The following is a 16864-nucleotide window of genomic DNA, read 5'->3' on the forward strand; positions in this document are numbered from 1 at the left end:
TGGCAGACAGAAGCTCAAATGCCAGATAATCACTTTCCCAGCCTCCAGATGCAAACCTGGCCAACCCTTCTCCTGCAAAGTAAAGTCTGTGGCTGAATCTGGGAATTCTTTTCCTTTCTAACTAGAGAACAATGTGTGACAAGAAGCTGTCTCTCCTTCCCTGATTTTGGATATTACTGTGTGAGGATATGATGCCAGGAGCTGCTGCAGCCACCCTGCCACCAAGAAGATGGCAGAGTGGCCAACAAGAGCCCTGACGTTGTTGAGCAACACAACGCTGGGCCACCTGCTGCCAGACTTCCCAATACATGAGAAAAAGTCTCTGGTGTTGGGGTTCCCTTGTGGTTGGGCATCTTGTCTCTTGCTGCCACTAGCATCTTAACTGATGCACAGGTCATAGTTGAAGTGACCTCCCTGTTTCTTTTCCCTTAGTCACACCCTTTGCCCAACATGCTAGATTTTCTACTGTGATAGTAACAAGAAAAAAACCAACAACAATGAAGACAAGGAAACGGGAGCCAGACACGGTGGCTCACGCCTGTAATACCAGCACTTTGGGAGGCCGAGGTGGGCAGATGGGATTGCTTGAGTCCAGGAGTTCAAGACCAGCCTGGGTAACATGTCAAAACCCTGTCTCTACAAAAAATACAAAAATTAGCCAGTGTGGTGGCATGCACCTGTAGTCCTAGCTACTTGGGAGGCTGAGGTGGGAAGTGGGAGGATCGCTTTACCCCGGGAGGATTGCTTTAGGTGGAGGCTGCAGTAAGGGTAGACTGCACCACTGCAGTCCAGCCTGAAAATGGGCCCTGAGGAAGAGAAAAAGCATTGAGGTGCCATCTATCGTATCAGAGGTGGGAAACACAGAAGCACATGTCACAGTTTGCATTTCCGTACAGGGTGCTGAGCTGATGGATGGAGGAGGCAAGGCTTCACGTGTGGAGCACATGCAGTGGTGTTTGCCTGGACTCCCAGATCCCTAGCATCAGCTCTGCACACCCATCTCGCAGCTTCTGAGTGCTGTGCTGCTAAGAGCTCCCCACCCCAAGACCCCAGGGGCCACTCTTTCTTAGGCTCTGGAGCGGCATCACTCTTACCGAGAGCCCAGGTAGCCAATGACTAACCCATGTGGAGAAAAATGCCTCGCAGTTCCTTTGCCCCAGGCTGGACTAACTCTGAGGTGTAAGTTATGCTGCAAAGCCCCTCTTGGGATCAGGCTGAGTCTTGGTTTCATCCCAATTGCTTCTCCACTCTCTTACTCATCTGTCCTGGGAGAGCTCTGTAGGAGATGCAGGTGTAAAGTCACATGCAGTGGCAAGCAAAACACTCCATGAGGCCTTTGCCCTGAGAGCCTTGGCCATGGCACCTTGATCCCTGCATAGATCACTGAAAATCCCCCTGCAGGCTCTCCTGTAAGGTAGAGCTAACAAAGCCTACTATTGTCTGACTCTTTCAAGGATTTACTTCATTTGCAAGTGGCTTTTCTCACCACAATGTCATTAATGTGTGGAGAGACCTGAAAGCCTGCATTTACGTGAAAGTGACGTTTAAATCCTCAGGCTCAGGCAGGGCAGAAATAGCCAGGAAGCCGACAGCAGAAAGGGGACATTTGCCTGGACACAGACTTATTTATCTTCTCCCACTAAAGCTTCTCCCTTAGCAATAAAGTCTCTGCCCTCTGCTGACCCCAGGACATGTCGAGACCTTGAGCTTGGTAGAATGTGCTGCCAACACTGCTTCCCTTATTACCCATTTCAGTCACTAATCTGGGACTACATCAGTGGTTCCCAACCCTGGCTGCACTTCAGATTCACCTGGGAGCTTTTCCAAAATACACTGCCCCTCCTTTCTCAGGAATCTCTGGCATAGATATGAGATCCTGGCAGGTATGAGAGAAAGGAAAATAAGAGAATCTGCCTGGTAACCATCAGGGGGAAGAAATTAACATATTCTCTAAAAGTCTGTTAAAAGATCAGAGCCCAGCACAGTGGTACGTGCTTGTAATCCTAGCACTTTGGGAGGCTGAAGCAGGAGGATCACTTGAGCCCAGGAGATTTGAGGCTGCAGTGAGCCATGACCATGCCACTGTACTCCAGCCTGGGCAATAGAGTGAGAATCTCAGGCATCAGTATTATTCTAGCACCCCAGATGACTTCAATGAGCAGGAAGGGCTGAGAACCGCTGCTTCACAGAAGGGAGCATGTCCTGAGGTGGGGGATGGCCAGGAAGGTCTTCTCGGGCCTGATCTTGTTGGTTACCTTCATTTCCCAACAAAGGGCTGCTAGATCCTCCTGTGTTTATAAATCCTTGTGTTTTGTAAAATATTGCTTTCTTTAAACATTCAAGTATGCGGCTCCTCTGAAACTGTGAACATATCTGAAGATCATGATGAACTGTTGGTAACTGTAAAATCCAAGGAGGCAGAATCAGAGGAACAGGTATCTGCAGACATGGGTGGCTGCTGCTCCCAGCATCAGAAGCGTTCGTCTGAAGTCATCCTGTGGGTGGAAGCTTCTGCTCCCCCATGGAGGGCTGTAGAGTGTGTGAGAGTGAGGCTGAAGTGTGAGGTTAAGCACTCTGTGTACACACTTTCATAAAGCATGTTAGCTTTTGTAAAGTGCTTACTAGATCACGAACATTGCTTTTTTTTTTTTTTAAATCAGAGTTTATCACTTGACAAAAGATGTAATTTTCCAACACACACTCACAAGTACCACTCTGAGTAATAATTTGGCCCTTATAAAGTTATTATCATTTGCCTGTTATTTTCACCTGTGTTCAAGGGGAGAAGCAAAGCTTGATCTTCAAATGAATAACATAAATTTCAATTAATTACCCAGAAATATTTGCTTTTTTTTTTCCAGTCTAAACATTTTAATGCCTACCATCAAAGGCAGAGGGTATCTGAGGGAGAGAATTTCACATCAACTTTACCATCCCACTTCATGAAATTCTGACCTTTTATTTATTTATTTTTCAGAAGGGGTCTCGCTCTGTTGCTCAGGCTGGAGTACAGTAGTGTGATCATGGCTCACTGCAGCCTTAATCTCCTGAGCTCAAGTGATCCTCCTGCCTCAGCCTCCCAAAGTGCTAGGATTATAGCATGTACCACTGTGCTGGGCTCTGACCTTTTAACATAGTCTTAGAGAACACGTTAATTCCTTCCCCCTGATGGTTACCAGGCAGATTCTCTTATTTTCCTTTCTCTCATACCTGCTGGTTAGGAAAGACATTATGTCTCTATTAAAATTCTTTATTTGACTTACTATACAACATCCCATTTTGGGCGTATAGAGAAAATTGAGATTATTTGTTTGACCTCGTGCAGGAAAAATAATCATTTAATGAATGGTATTTGCCATTTTTAAAAGGTTTTTTGGGGGTGGTGATGAATAGATGCAACGTTTATCTACGGCTCAATACCAGGTCACTTAGCCTCCTGATCCCTACAAATATTTCATTCTGAGTTGTGGTTATGCACTGAACAGAAAATGTCACCACTTCCAGCTTACACAACTGCCATCTGCGGCTTGGCCTTTGCCCACTGCTTTGTGGTTTTGCTACCTATACACCATCCTTCTACTCCAGCAGGGGGTCTCAGCCCTGACTGCCTATGAACAGCACTAGAGGCTTAAAAAAGATGGGTGTCAGCCCTAGGCCCAGAGACTCTTGATTCCATTGGCATAGGATGGGGCCTAGGCGCAGGTATATTACAGCCGACCCTCAAGGAAGTATAATATGCAGGTGGCTTTGGAAGCACGATTGTTGACCGTCAGGTCTTCCTGACAGTTGGCAACACTGTGTCCTCTGCCTGTTATCCCCAGCACCTGGGATGGAGTCTGGCACAGGACAGACACTCACAAGTCTGCTGTGAATGATGCACTGACTGTACCTGAAATGAACTTGGAATCCTGGTGCCATCATGCCACAGTATCATCTTCTCCTGATGTATTCCTCAGATGCTTCGAATTAACCAAGAAGCCAGACTGTCAGTTCTAAAGAAGCAGGATTGCTGGAACACGAATTTGCCATGGTTCGCCATTGGCCCATGTTTCATTACTTGTTAATATTCAAAGACAATGCTATAGCATTTAGCCAGTAAAAACAAAAAAGAAAAGAAACAAGTCAGTATATCGAAAAGGAATATTATGTTATTAGAAATGCATGGCAATAGATTGTAGACACATGAAGCAAAACAGAACAAATACCAATGCTACCTAATCACTCCAGAAAATGCTGTGCAGAATGAACATCCCTTTCTTCCATGAGGTTTAAAAAAATAGCTACTTCAGCACAAAATTTTAAAATAGTTACCTGAATATAAAAGCAGAAACCCAACTGTCAATTTTTCACTTTATTTTTGGCTGGTTGGCTGATTGATTGATCCACTCATTCATTCATTTGATTTGGGCGTACTGAGCCTCTTTGTACTGGGCACTGTTCCAGGTGACGGGATACCACAGTAAACTCAAGTGACCTGGGCCTAGTCTCATGGAACTTACACTCAAACATGGGAGGTAGGTAAGAAACGAGTAAGCAGATAGCACAGAATGCAGGCAATAATGAGTGTAGTGAGGATCAAATCACAGGGGCCAGGCAGCAGGTGCAGCCCTGGCAGTCAGGGAGGGTGTCTCTGAGGATGTGGCCTGGGAGCTTAGGTCTGGATTTCTGAGGTCAGGAGACAGCAAATGATGGGTGCAGGGGCAGGAATGAGCTGGAAATGCAAGCAACAGAAAGTCCAGGGGCTAGAAATTGGCAGGAGAAGGAGTGGTATGAAATGGGAGGCAGGAACCGGATAGCATAGGGGTCTGCATGCCATGGTAAGGACTATGTATGGGGACAGTAAAAATGGCAAATGATGCCATCAGTTTCCACTTTAACAGAATTGCTACCACGCAAGAGGTCTGTAATGGGAAAATGGGCTGAATGAGTTTTCTAGCCTTGGGGAAGCCATTCCATTATTGGGTCAAGCCTCACAAAATCACTTGAGTAAAAAAATAATTGCAAGAATTTTCTTTTCTTCTTGAGTGTTGGAATGGGAGTGGGGGATATTAGGTCTATTCCTTCCCCAGATATCCATATAGCCTTTTAATTTTATTTTTTCTTTTATTAGACAGGGTTTCACTCTATCTCCTAGGCTGGAGTGCAGTGGCGCGATCTCGACTCACTGCAGCCTGACTTCCTGGACTCAAGCGATCCTCCCACCTCAGCCTCCTGAGTAGCTGGTACTACAGGCATGTACCATCATGCTTGGCTAATTTTTGTATTTTTGCAGAGATGGGTTTCACCATGTTGCCCAGGTCTCAAACTCTTGGGCTTAAGTGATTTTCCTGCCTCGGCCTCCCAAAGTGTTGGGATTACAGGCATTAGCTACTGTGCTCAGCGCCCCTGTCTTTTTATTTTCTTCATTTAATCCTCTGTTCAAATGTCATTTCCCCAAAGAGGGCTTCTTCTCTGCTTCTGGTGGTCTTCATGGTCTCTACAACTACAATATATTTTATTGTATATCAATTTGTTCATTTCATACTTCCCCCTCCCCACCGGAATGTAAATCCCTGAGGTCAAGGGCTTCATTTATTTTGTTTTCTGCTATACTCAGTACTATCCCTGTACTCAGCACATGGCAAGTGCTCAACAAATATCTGTTGAATGAATTAGTTGGAATAAATGTCATTGGATTTTGCTGCATTTATTTGGGCACAAAGGACTTGGGAGAGCCCTTGTGTTGCTATGCTTCTGTTTCCCAATCACATTCGTGTCCTTTCTAATCTTTCTGCCTTAATCACTTTAAATGTACCGACAAGCACAATTGACCAATTAATAGCGTTTATGTTCTTGTTACATCATTTGTAATCCATGATGCTCTTTCTATTCGTAATGGCCTTTCAATTTTTCATGACTCAAAATGGATGACATGCATAATGAATACAAATAGCAAATTGATTAAATGCAATGCATATTCTACTGCTTGCTGGGCTTATGCCGGTTATTAATGACAGAAATCCAGCAAATTCTCATGAAAACACCAATGACATACAACCTTTAACGCAAGATGTTGGAGCACTAGGGGTCCTAAATTTTCCTAATTACTGAGCAACAGCAGAGATTAATTTCCCAGATGGCAACCTTTGTAAATAAGAACATCAGCATGGCTGCTTTGTCCAAGTTCTTTTTGCTGAGCACAAAACCCATCATACAACCCATTTTTACTTCATCAGACTATTTGTGTTGTGTTTAAGAAAAAATACACTTGAGAGATCGCCTTATGAGCAAAGTATAAAGGATGCCACTTGTGCAAAATCAAATTTATTGCCTACTCAGGGATTGCATGTTTTTTTGGAATCCTAATACACTGTGATACAGATGCCACATAGCTTCAGTTCGTGTATTGAGCATTAAAACATCACAAAAATGATAACACAAAACAAGAAAGAAGATATGGATGAGAGTCTTCAATGGACAATACGGTAAAGGACATGCTTTTAAAAGACCTGCCTGGCTCAATGTGCAGTCTTGGTTTCAGATTGCCAAAGAATAAGCTGGTTTGCAATAAAAGGCTGTGTGAATCAACTTTCTTTTCCCCATTAGTGGGAAACCTTCTGGGAAGCAGGTGTTTTCTTTGACACACTGGGGCACATGATGACTGGTTTACCTAGGTTGGCACTGGAAAACAACAAGCACTTGTCTGGTGGGTCTATTAAGAGGGAATGAAGTGGATAGGAGCATTTGTCAAGGCCCACCCACGCTCAGAAAGCAACGATCACAGCATGCTGACCACTGCTCCTGCACTCTTCCTTCTGAAGCACAAATGAGCCACTCTGCAGAAGGAAGGTGGGGTGAGAGAATGGGCAACTGTGGTCCTGGTCCACTTCCCCAGCAGCTCTTCAGGTAACACCTTGATAGGTCTGCCTCCACCATAGTTCAGACTCTGAGTCAGTGGAATTCCAAACCCAGGGAAAGCAGAGCTCTGCCAAATTTGTGGCCTGCACCCTGCCAATTTGTGGCTCAGAGTGGTTTTGATGATACCTAGTCTAGGCTTAGTAGATTCCCTTCTTCGTCTGAAAGTGTGCACATCATCCAGGGTTGGAAACTCCAGAAGTGACCCCGAACAAGTGAGTGGTGTATCAGGAGACACAGAGAGCCTGGGTAGTGAGGGAGAAGTTAGACAGGGAAGGGAAGGTGGCCACACAATATAGGATGCATTATTAAGTCAGCTACCACAGTGGGTGACGACAGTTGAATCTCACACGGTAACACTGGAAAACTGCAAAGTACATGCCTTGGAATTACTTTAGCCAAGGGGTGAGGGAGCTGGGGTATTTATACCCATATAACCAGCAGTCATTGCTTAAGAATGTCCCCAGAGAGATATTAATTCCCAGGCACTTTCATCTTTCCATGCCTATGGACAAAGTGGAGCCTAGGGCCCATGTATCTGACAAAGATACAGTGGATGTGGGTGGAGCGCCCATAGAGACTGTTTCAAAGTCACATGAGGACTTAGACTTCCTTCCTGTACATACAAAACCTACACCCTCATCCCAAACTTCTGAAGGCATCACCATTACTCATGATCAAAATGTCTGATTAATGTACACAGTGCATTAAGCACACTTTTGAATGTGATTTGAAGGGGAATGACATTAACAGACTCTACTTGCTGAATTTTCCACTCTATGGAGATGGCAAGACAGACTTCTTGCTAACATTTAGGAAACACACATGCCCTCCTCCCCCACTGTCATATGTCTATGTGAGAGAATAAAGAATTCACAACTAGTTCTAAAAAAAAGAAACTAGGAAGAGAAATACAGACTACAGAGTAAGAGAAAGCAACAGTGCGAACAGAGAGACAGACAGAAAGGAATGAGAATTTAATTTATTAAAATTGGAAAAAAAACCCCAAAATTATTGGTACCTTTAAACATGTTCCCTAGATGAAGCCTGAGGTACTGTGCTGGAACTTTCTGATTGTCATATAGAATCTGGTTGTCAAATAGCCTTATTTTGTACTGGAATTCATCTTGTAAAGCCAAAGAATTCCTTAGCATCTCTATTTCTTTTGACACTTTAGTTGCAAAAATACTTTCTTAGTGCATAACAATGATAATAATTAGTATTTATTTCATGCTTGCTATGTATGAATTGTTTTGCATGTATTAACTCATTTAATACTCACAATAAACCCATTGGTTTCTCCATTTTACAGGGAAAGAAGCTGAGGCTCAGAAAGGTTCAATGACTAGCCCAGGGTCACTCAGCAAGTGGAACTAGGATTTAAATCCAGGGGGTCTGACTGCAGAACCCCCAATTTTTACATCTCCATATTATCTTTCTTTCATTTGCCCTAATTACTTACCTTAATAGGCACATGTTTTTACAAACATAAATCCTTCCTTGTTTCTATCGGAAGGATGTGATGGCTTGACATTTTACACCAAGGTCAGTGCAACACTTTCACATGAGCAACATCCTAAAACAGAGCTCATTCAAGGAGGCGAGAGGCCCCAACTTCCCAAGGATGACATCTGGTTTCTCCTTCAGCATGCCCAGGTCTCTCACCAGCAAAACCTTGAGAGTTTTACCCCACAACCATCTTAGAATCACCTGCTCTCTAAACCTAGGGAAAGTCACTGAGGGCTACAGGAAATCAATTTTGTTTGCTTCTCTTTGCTACCAGAAGAGCCAACTCAACCACTGGACTCCATATTGAGTAAAAATATGAAACATGCAAATGGCACTCCATTCTTATTTGTTACCTTTTTACTCAATAAAAGAAGGAAGTCTGAGTGATCATAGATAGAACCATTGCTTAGAAAGCACTTGAGCAATTGTTTAGATTCACATTTATTATGGTGTGATCTGAGTCTAAAAAATAATTGACTTTTTTTTTTCTTTTCCAGTAAGGCTTATAAATACAGACTCAGAGAGGTTTCTCATTCTCCTAAACATCTTTCCAGGCGGAGATGAGAGGGAAAAAGCTCGTGCCTGTGCTAAAAGCCTACGGTTTGCTATTCCACGATGTTTCTATTACAGTGTAAGTGTGTATATGGCATCAGTACATATGCACATAAGTGTCATTTGCTAAATTTAAAAGAAAGATGGTTTTCCCACTTCTAACACTTAAGAACTTAGAAAAGATAATGCTTTAAGAGGCAGCAAAATCCACGACTACACACAGACAAAAGATCCTCTTATTTTTCTAAATATTTAGAGAATTAGTCTACAGAAGGACTACAATAGAAACTACCATAGTGAGATGAGATAAAATGATAAAAGTGCACCTACGGAACCGTTTAAGTATGCGAGAGTGTCTATGGAATGTGTGTGTGTGTGTGTGTGTCCCCATTTACACACACACAAGAGAATGAATAATTTTAAGCAAAAGCATTCAAGAATTTTATCATTCTGTCTTGACTTGTTCTTTCCACACGTTCAGGTTCAGTAATAACCTTGAAAGTGTCAGGACCAGATCGGTCAGGAGGATTCATTTAGAAATTGTGACCGGTCACAATGTGCCTTTATTTAGCCAACCCTCATAATAAGAGATTTCTATTACACGGGGCTGCTGTATGATGAGGTGGAGAGCACGTAACTGAGGCTCTGTAGTCAGACACCCGCAGAGCCTATGCCATCCACACGCTCACCACGGCCCCTTCCTCCGCATGGGGAAGGCAGGTGGAGGGATGAGCAATATGTATTTCAGATGCCCTTTTGGTCTGGGGGCTGTCAAGTCTCCTAATGCTGGACAGGACTGGGCTGTATTGAAAATTACACTAATTAGGAGATTTGGAATTTTGAAGCATCTTTGTTTCTGTAAACTCCTTGTCAGTCTATCTAGCCTCAAATACCCAGTTAGAAACAAATATATGGAGATGATATGAGATTGTGCACAGAAGTCCTTCAAAGATGGCATTACACAGACTGAGATTACTAAGTAAAAAAAGTCCATGTAAATTTCAAAGAGCCATTAGCTGAGTCATATATTTACAAAATACAGTCAACCATCTACTGCTGACTAAGCTTTCTTAACTTCTTGACAATCTGGACAAGAATGACCCAGAGAGGTTGATAAGAAATTGAAAATTCTGCAAACACAAATAAAAAAGACAGATAAGCATAAAAATGGAAACGAATGCTAAATCAAAAGTCTGTCTCTAACAAGTTGACAAAATTCTGCAAGCCACAGATGCTCATAATTGGAGCACTATAGAAAATAAGGATGTTAAATTAGAAAAGAACTCAGTAAGGTCAGAAAACATATTTATGGTATTCAAGTGTCCTGGGTAATAGCAATGTAACAGAGAGAAGAGGAGATCTTGGGCTGGGCATGGTGTCTCATGCCTGTAATCCAGCGCGTTGAGCTCATGGGTTCGTGACAAGCCTGGCCAACATGGACAAACCCTGTTTCTACTAAAAAAATACAAAAATTAGCTGGACGTGGTGGTGGGTGCCTGTAATCCCAGCTACTTGGGAGGTTGAGGCAGGAGAATCATTTGAACCTGGGGGGTAGAGGTTGCAGTGAGCCGAGATCGCACCGCTGCACTCCAGCCTGGGTGACAGAGTGAGACTCTGTCTCAAAAAGAAGAAGAAGAAAAAAGAGATCTTAAATATTATGATGGGAAAAATCTCTAGAATCAACTTCGTGGTGAGGAGGAGGCTGTTCAGAGATATAATTTAAAGTTGAATCATGGACAACCGAAGGTTTAGACTAAAGGAAAAATAAAGCTACCAAGCAAAAAACCTTGCTAAACACAACCCTGTGAGATAAATAGGGAGACAGGCATCATTGTTATATAGAAGATCTTGAAGGAAAATTAGAGTACAATGCATGTGCTCATTCCACCAATAAAGGGTTCTTTATTCCCTCAATATTCAACTGATTTCCAAAAATGCAAGCTATTAAAGTATGACATAACTTCATGAAACAGGGTAATTTTTATTTCTTGGGAAAGTCAGAAGAATAAAATGCAGAAAGATTTATAAAATAAAGTTTTATTTTTATTTAAGTTCATTATATTTTATTTTGCTTATATTACACTTACCATGTATACCAGGCACCATTTAAAACACTTTGTAAACATTAACCCATTTAATCTCCTTAACAACCCTAGAATGTACTATTATTAAGCCCTTTTACACATGAGAAAACAGGCTTGGAGAGATTCAGTGACTCGCCCAAGGTCACACAGCTAGTAAAAGTGGAGCTGTGGCCATGTGCAGTAGCTCACGCCTGTAATCCCAGCACTTTGGGAGGTCCGAGGTGGGTGGATCACAAGGTTAAGAGTTTGAGAGCAGCCTGGCCAATATGGTGAAACTCTGTCTCTACTAAAAATACAAAAATTAGCCAGGTGTGGTGGCAGGTGCCTGTAATCCAAGCTACTTGGGAGATTGAGGCAGGAGAGTCGCTGGAACCGGGGAGGGGGAGCTTGCAGTGAGCCGAGATCACGCCTCTGCATTCCAGCCTGGGTGACACAGCAAAACTCCGCGTTAAAAAAAAAAAAAAAAAAAAAAAGGTGGAGCTGTACACAGGCCATCGGGCTCTACAGTACTTGGAATCACTATGCTATGCTGCCTTTATAAGCAGGGGAATTAAAAAGTGACATATTTTGATGATCTTGCTCTAATTTCTTAGCTTCTGAACCTTTGAAAGATTAAGTGAATACATGATACAATTCTACACTCTTTAGAACAGGAAAAAATTTGAAGAAATTTGATCTTAAAATATATTCATTTGTCTTTATAATTATACATGGAACCTTAAGAATCCTTTAAAAGAGTAAATTAGTATTTCATACACACAAAAAAACAAGATAATAGATGGATTGGAAAGATATATTTTTCTGTTATTCCACAATAACTTGTACATTGAGATCAGATTAGAAAATGACCAGGATAAATGGCCAAGAATAAAATTCCCCCAAGTGTTGCATATACATTCTACCAGAAAATGTGTGACAACATTTTTAAGAAGTGTTTCCTGCCACAAAGTCAGAAGTGGGTGCTAATGTTAACAGCTCTCAAAAAGCTGCAGCCTGAAAAGAATAATGTCCTGAAGGGTAAATTGCATTTCCCTACAAAGGTTTTAATTAAAAAGCACTCTTACCTTCAGTCCTGACTCTTTAAACTTGCAATTTTACCAATAAGACAACAGTATTAACTCACTAATTCATTCAACAAACATTTATAGAGCTCCAATTTAGCAATGAGACTATCCCAAAGTGAATGAGACACAGTTTCCACTTCTCAAAAAGTCCATTTAGAGAATATGAACTTGGACAATTAATTAACAAAACCATGAGCTAAGTGTTATAGAGGCTCCAATAATACAAGCAGCAGGATCTTTTTAAAAATGTGCAATGTGCAATGTGCTCCTGGCTCAATATGGTGCAATGAGCACATGCATTATTTCTTGTCCTAACTAAAACCCCACTAAAATGAGAGTAAATCCCAAATTTCCACTTCTAGCCAAAATGGAGTAATAGGAACTTGCTTTATCCTCCCACCTAACATCACTCCCCCCATCCCAGGACAAAATATATTAAACAATAGTACGCCAGACACTGGACATCAGCCAACAATCAGGGATCCTTGAGAGAAGGGAAGCAAATGAGATGGGCCTGGTGATTTTTGAGCTTACTGCCTGGAGAGAAGTTCCAGGCTACAGCATGAGAGGGCAAATCCAGGCAAAGCCTGGTGGGCTTCTCACGTGGAGTAGATGAAGCTGAGTCTGAGGACACCTAGGCAGCTAGAGTTTACAGAGAAGAGTACTGGAGAGGAGAAGGCTTCACAAAGAGAACACTCCAAAGATCTAAAGATAGTCCTGGCTGGGCATGGTGGCTCCCACTGTAATCTCAGCACTTTGGGGGGCCGAGGCAGGTGGATCACTTGAGGTCAGGAGTTCAAGATCAGCCTGGGCCAACATGGAGAAACTTCATCTGTATAAAAAAAATACAAAAAGTTTAGCCACGCGTGGTGGCTTGCACCTATAGTCCCAGCTACTTGGGAGGCTGAAGCAGAAGAATCGCTTGAACTTGGGAGGAGGAGGTTGCAGTGAGTTGAGTTTGTACCACTGCACTCCAGCCTGGGTGACAGAGTGAGACTCCATCTCTAAATAAATAAATAAATGTTAAAAAATAAAGACAGTCCTCCTTGAGTATTCAGCTGAGTGCTGAAAAGTGTATGCATGTGAGGAAACTACCTAAGGTCAGGTGGAAACCCACACAAAAAGACTGAAGAACAGTGCCTGCTACTCACACAGACCCAGAAATAGAGTCTATTCCCACTAGTCAGACTGGGAAACCTTAAGATTCTCTGACATAGAGAAGTTTGCCTCCACTGTAGGGAATAATAACACCTAAACCAAGCATTGCTTTGGTATCACCTAATAAATCTTAAAAGTGAGGACAAAGGATAAAACTGCTTCTAAGCAATGAAACTGTCTCAGATTGAAGCTTGAAAATATTGATAGGAATACAAAAATGTCCAGTACCAAAACAGTAAAATATACAATATCTGGTACCCAGTCAACAATCAACCAGGACACAAAAAGCAGGAAAATAGGACCATAAGAGCATAGCAATCAATCAATCAAAATGAACTTCAAATTAACATAGAATTAGCAGTTATTATGACTGCATTTCAAATGCTCAAAAAGTTAAGTAGATACGAGTGGAAGATATTTTTTAAAGGCTAAAATCAAATTTCTAGCAATGAAAAAACAAAGTCTAAGATAAGAATTGTACTGGATGGGAATGATGACAAATTAGAGACTGCAGAAGAAAAGATTAGTGAACTTGAAGACATGGCTATAAAAATATTTAAAATGGAAGACAAAAAAAGATAATTTATAAAATGAGTAGAGCATCAGTGAGTTGTGGGCTAACTTCAAGTAGCTTGTACTTAGGAAACTGGAGTCCCTGAAATAACAAGAGGACAGGACAGAAAAAATCAGAAGATATAATGGATATAAAATGTTCAAATGTGACAGAAACAATAAAACCAGAGATCTATGAAATTCAATAAACTCCAAGCGAAAGAAATATTAAGAAAATTATAGCAAGGTACATCATAATCAACTTGCTCAAAAGGAGTGATGAACAGAAAATCTTAAAGGCAGCTTCAGGTAAGAAGGCACATTATATGGAGAGAATCAAGGCAGGGATTATTGTATAATATATTTCTAGACAGAAATAATGCATGTGAGAAGATAGTGATGCAACATTTTTAAAGTACTAAAAGGAAAAAACTGTCAAACTAGAATTTCATATTTAGTAAAATAACTTTTAAAAATGAAGGGGAAATAAAGACTTTTTCAGGCACCAAAAGCTAAAAGAATTCATCACTGGCAGATTTCACCACAAAATTAAAAAAAATCCTTTAAGAATTATGAAAATAACACCACATGGTAATAGGAATCTCTACAAAGGATGAAGAGTATTGGAAATGGGTGTGTGTGCACATATGTGTATGTATACGCACATACATATATATACATATGTTTGTGCATATTTTACTTCTAACTTAAAAATCCCTTTAAAACACAATTAACTAATTAAATAAAAATAACATAATGTGGGGTTTATAAAATCTGTAGAGGTTAAATGTTTTCCAATAATTTCAAAAAAGATTGGGAGGGGAAAAATCAAAATATACTATTGCAAGATTATTACACTATATGTGAGCATAAAATCACTTGAAGGTAAACTGTGATAAACTAAATATATGTACTATAAGTCCTAAAGTAACAAGTAAAATAACAAAACAAAAAGTTATAACTTACAAGCCAACGAAGGACACAAAAAGAAATTGTAAAATTATTCATTTAATCTAAAATCAGGCAGGAAAAGAGAAAAAAAAAAACAAAGAAGAGATGAGACAAAACCCTCCCAAAAAATTAGCATGTAAACCTAATCACATCACATATCACATTAAATAGAAATGGTCTAAATGCCCCAATTAAAAGGAAGAGATTGTCAAATTCAATTAAAAAGGAAGACTCAACCATATGTTACCTACACGAAACACATTTCAAGTGTGATGGCACAAACAGGTTAAAAGTAAAAGGATGGAAAAAATATACCACGCCTGACACCAATCAAGGAAAGCTATAGTAATATCAAACAAAAGACGTTTCAGATCAAAGAGTATTACTTGGCATGAGAAATGTCATTTCATAATGATAAGGAGTCATTTCATCAAAAAGACAGAAATAATCACAAATCATGTCTATGCACCTACTAACAAAGCTTCAGTAGACACGAAATAGAAACTGGTATAACTGCAAGAAGAAACATACAAATCCAAAACTATAGTCAGATATTTTAACACTTCTGTCTCAATAATATATAGAACAAATGAAATGAAAATCAATAATAGAAGATCTGAACCACATTATCAAGTAACTTTTAAAATGAACATTTATAGAACATTTCACTCCCAAAGCAGCAGAATACACATTCTTTTCAATAACACATGGACATCTATAACAATAGATCATACAGTGGTCCATAAGTCCTCTTAAATTGAAAATAACTAAAGTCACACAAAGTATATTATCTGACCACAGTGGAATTAAATTAAAAAATGGCAACAGAAATATCTCTGGAAAATGCTCAAATATTTGGAAACAAAACAACATATTCTAGATAACTCATGGGTCAAAGATGAATTCAAAAGGGAATTTAGAAAGTATTTTTAACTGAAGGAAAATTAAAATACAATATATCAGAATTTGGAGGATGCCACTAAAACAGTTTTTAGGGGAAATTTTATAATACCAGCTTATATCAGAAAAGAAAAAATGTCTTAGTTTTTCCCTTAAAAAAAAAAAAAAAAAAAAAAAAAAAAAAAAAAAAAAAAAAAAAGAGCAAATCAAACTTTAAGCAGAAGGAAATAACAACAATAGGAACAGAAAACAATGACATAGAAAAAAGAAAAACAATAGAAAAAAATTAATGAAAAAAAAGTCGGTTCTTTGAGAAGATCAATAAAATTGATAAACCTTTAGCCAGACTTATCAGGAAAAAAAGGGAGAAGAAAGAACTTGCTGACAGCAGAACTGAGAGAAGCTGCATCACTATTCAGTCCCCAGATGCTGAAAATATAAAAACGAGGATGTTGTGAAGAACTTTATGCCATCAAATTCAACAACTTAAATGAATAAATTCCTTGAAAGACATAAATGACCAAAGCTTACTCAAAAAGAAATAGATAACCTAATAGCCCTTTATCTATAAAAGAAATTGAATTTGTAATTAAAAAAAAACAAACAAAAAATCTTTCCACAAAGTAAACTCCAGGCCAAATGGCTTCAGAGGTGAATTATATCAAGTATTAAAGAAGAAATAATACCAATTCTACACAACTCTTCCATGAAATTGGAAAGGAAGAAATATTTTCCAATTTATTCTATGATGTCAGCATTGCCCTAATACTAAAACTAGACAAAGACATTACAAGCAAAGAAGACAGACCAATATCCTCATGAACCTAGAAAAATTCTAAACAAAATTTTAGCAAATTGAATTCAGCAATACGCCAAAAAGAATAATATATCATGGTAAAGCAGAGTTTGTCTCAAGAATGCAAAATTGGTTTAACACTCAAAAATCAATCAAAGATCAATACAATCCACTATATTGCTAAACTATAAAGAAAAACCATATGATCATCTTAATAGATCCAGAAAAGGCATCAGAAAAAATCTAACATACCTTCCTGGAAAGGCTCTCGATAAAGTAGGAATTAAAGGGAACAACCTCAATATTATAAAGGGCATATACAAAACAACCATACAGCTAACATCATACTTAATGGTGTAATACTCAAGACTGAATACTTATGGTACCTGAATTTCCCTCCCTAA

The 16864-nt window shown here is 39.9% G+C and overlaps 1 long non-coding RNA gene across 6 annotated transcripts in view; it reads right to left on the bottom strand.

Moving 5' to 3' along the window:
- The window catches only part of LOC108583468, a 70705-nt gene that overhangs the window by 17598 nt on the left and 36243 nt on the right, over positions 1–16864 (bottom strand). For all 6 annotated transcript variants that reach the window (XR_004179788.1, XR_002519225.2, XR_004179787.1 and 3 more), the window contains one exon: positions 3890–4079. This is a non-coding gene — a long non-coding RNA (uncharacterized LOC108583468). The remainder of the gene's footprint in view (positions 1–3889; positions 4080–16864) is intronic.

Source organism: Papio anubis, chromosome 18 (genome assembly GCF_008728515.1).
Source record: "Papio anubis isolate 15944 chromosome 18, Panubis1.0, whole genome shotgun sequence".
NCBI classification, from domain to species: Eukaryota; Metazoa; Chordata; class Mammalia; order Primates; family Cercopithecidae; genus Papio; species Papio anubis.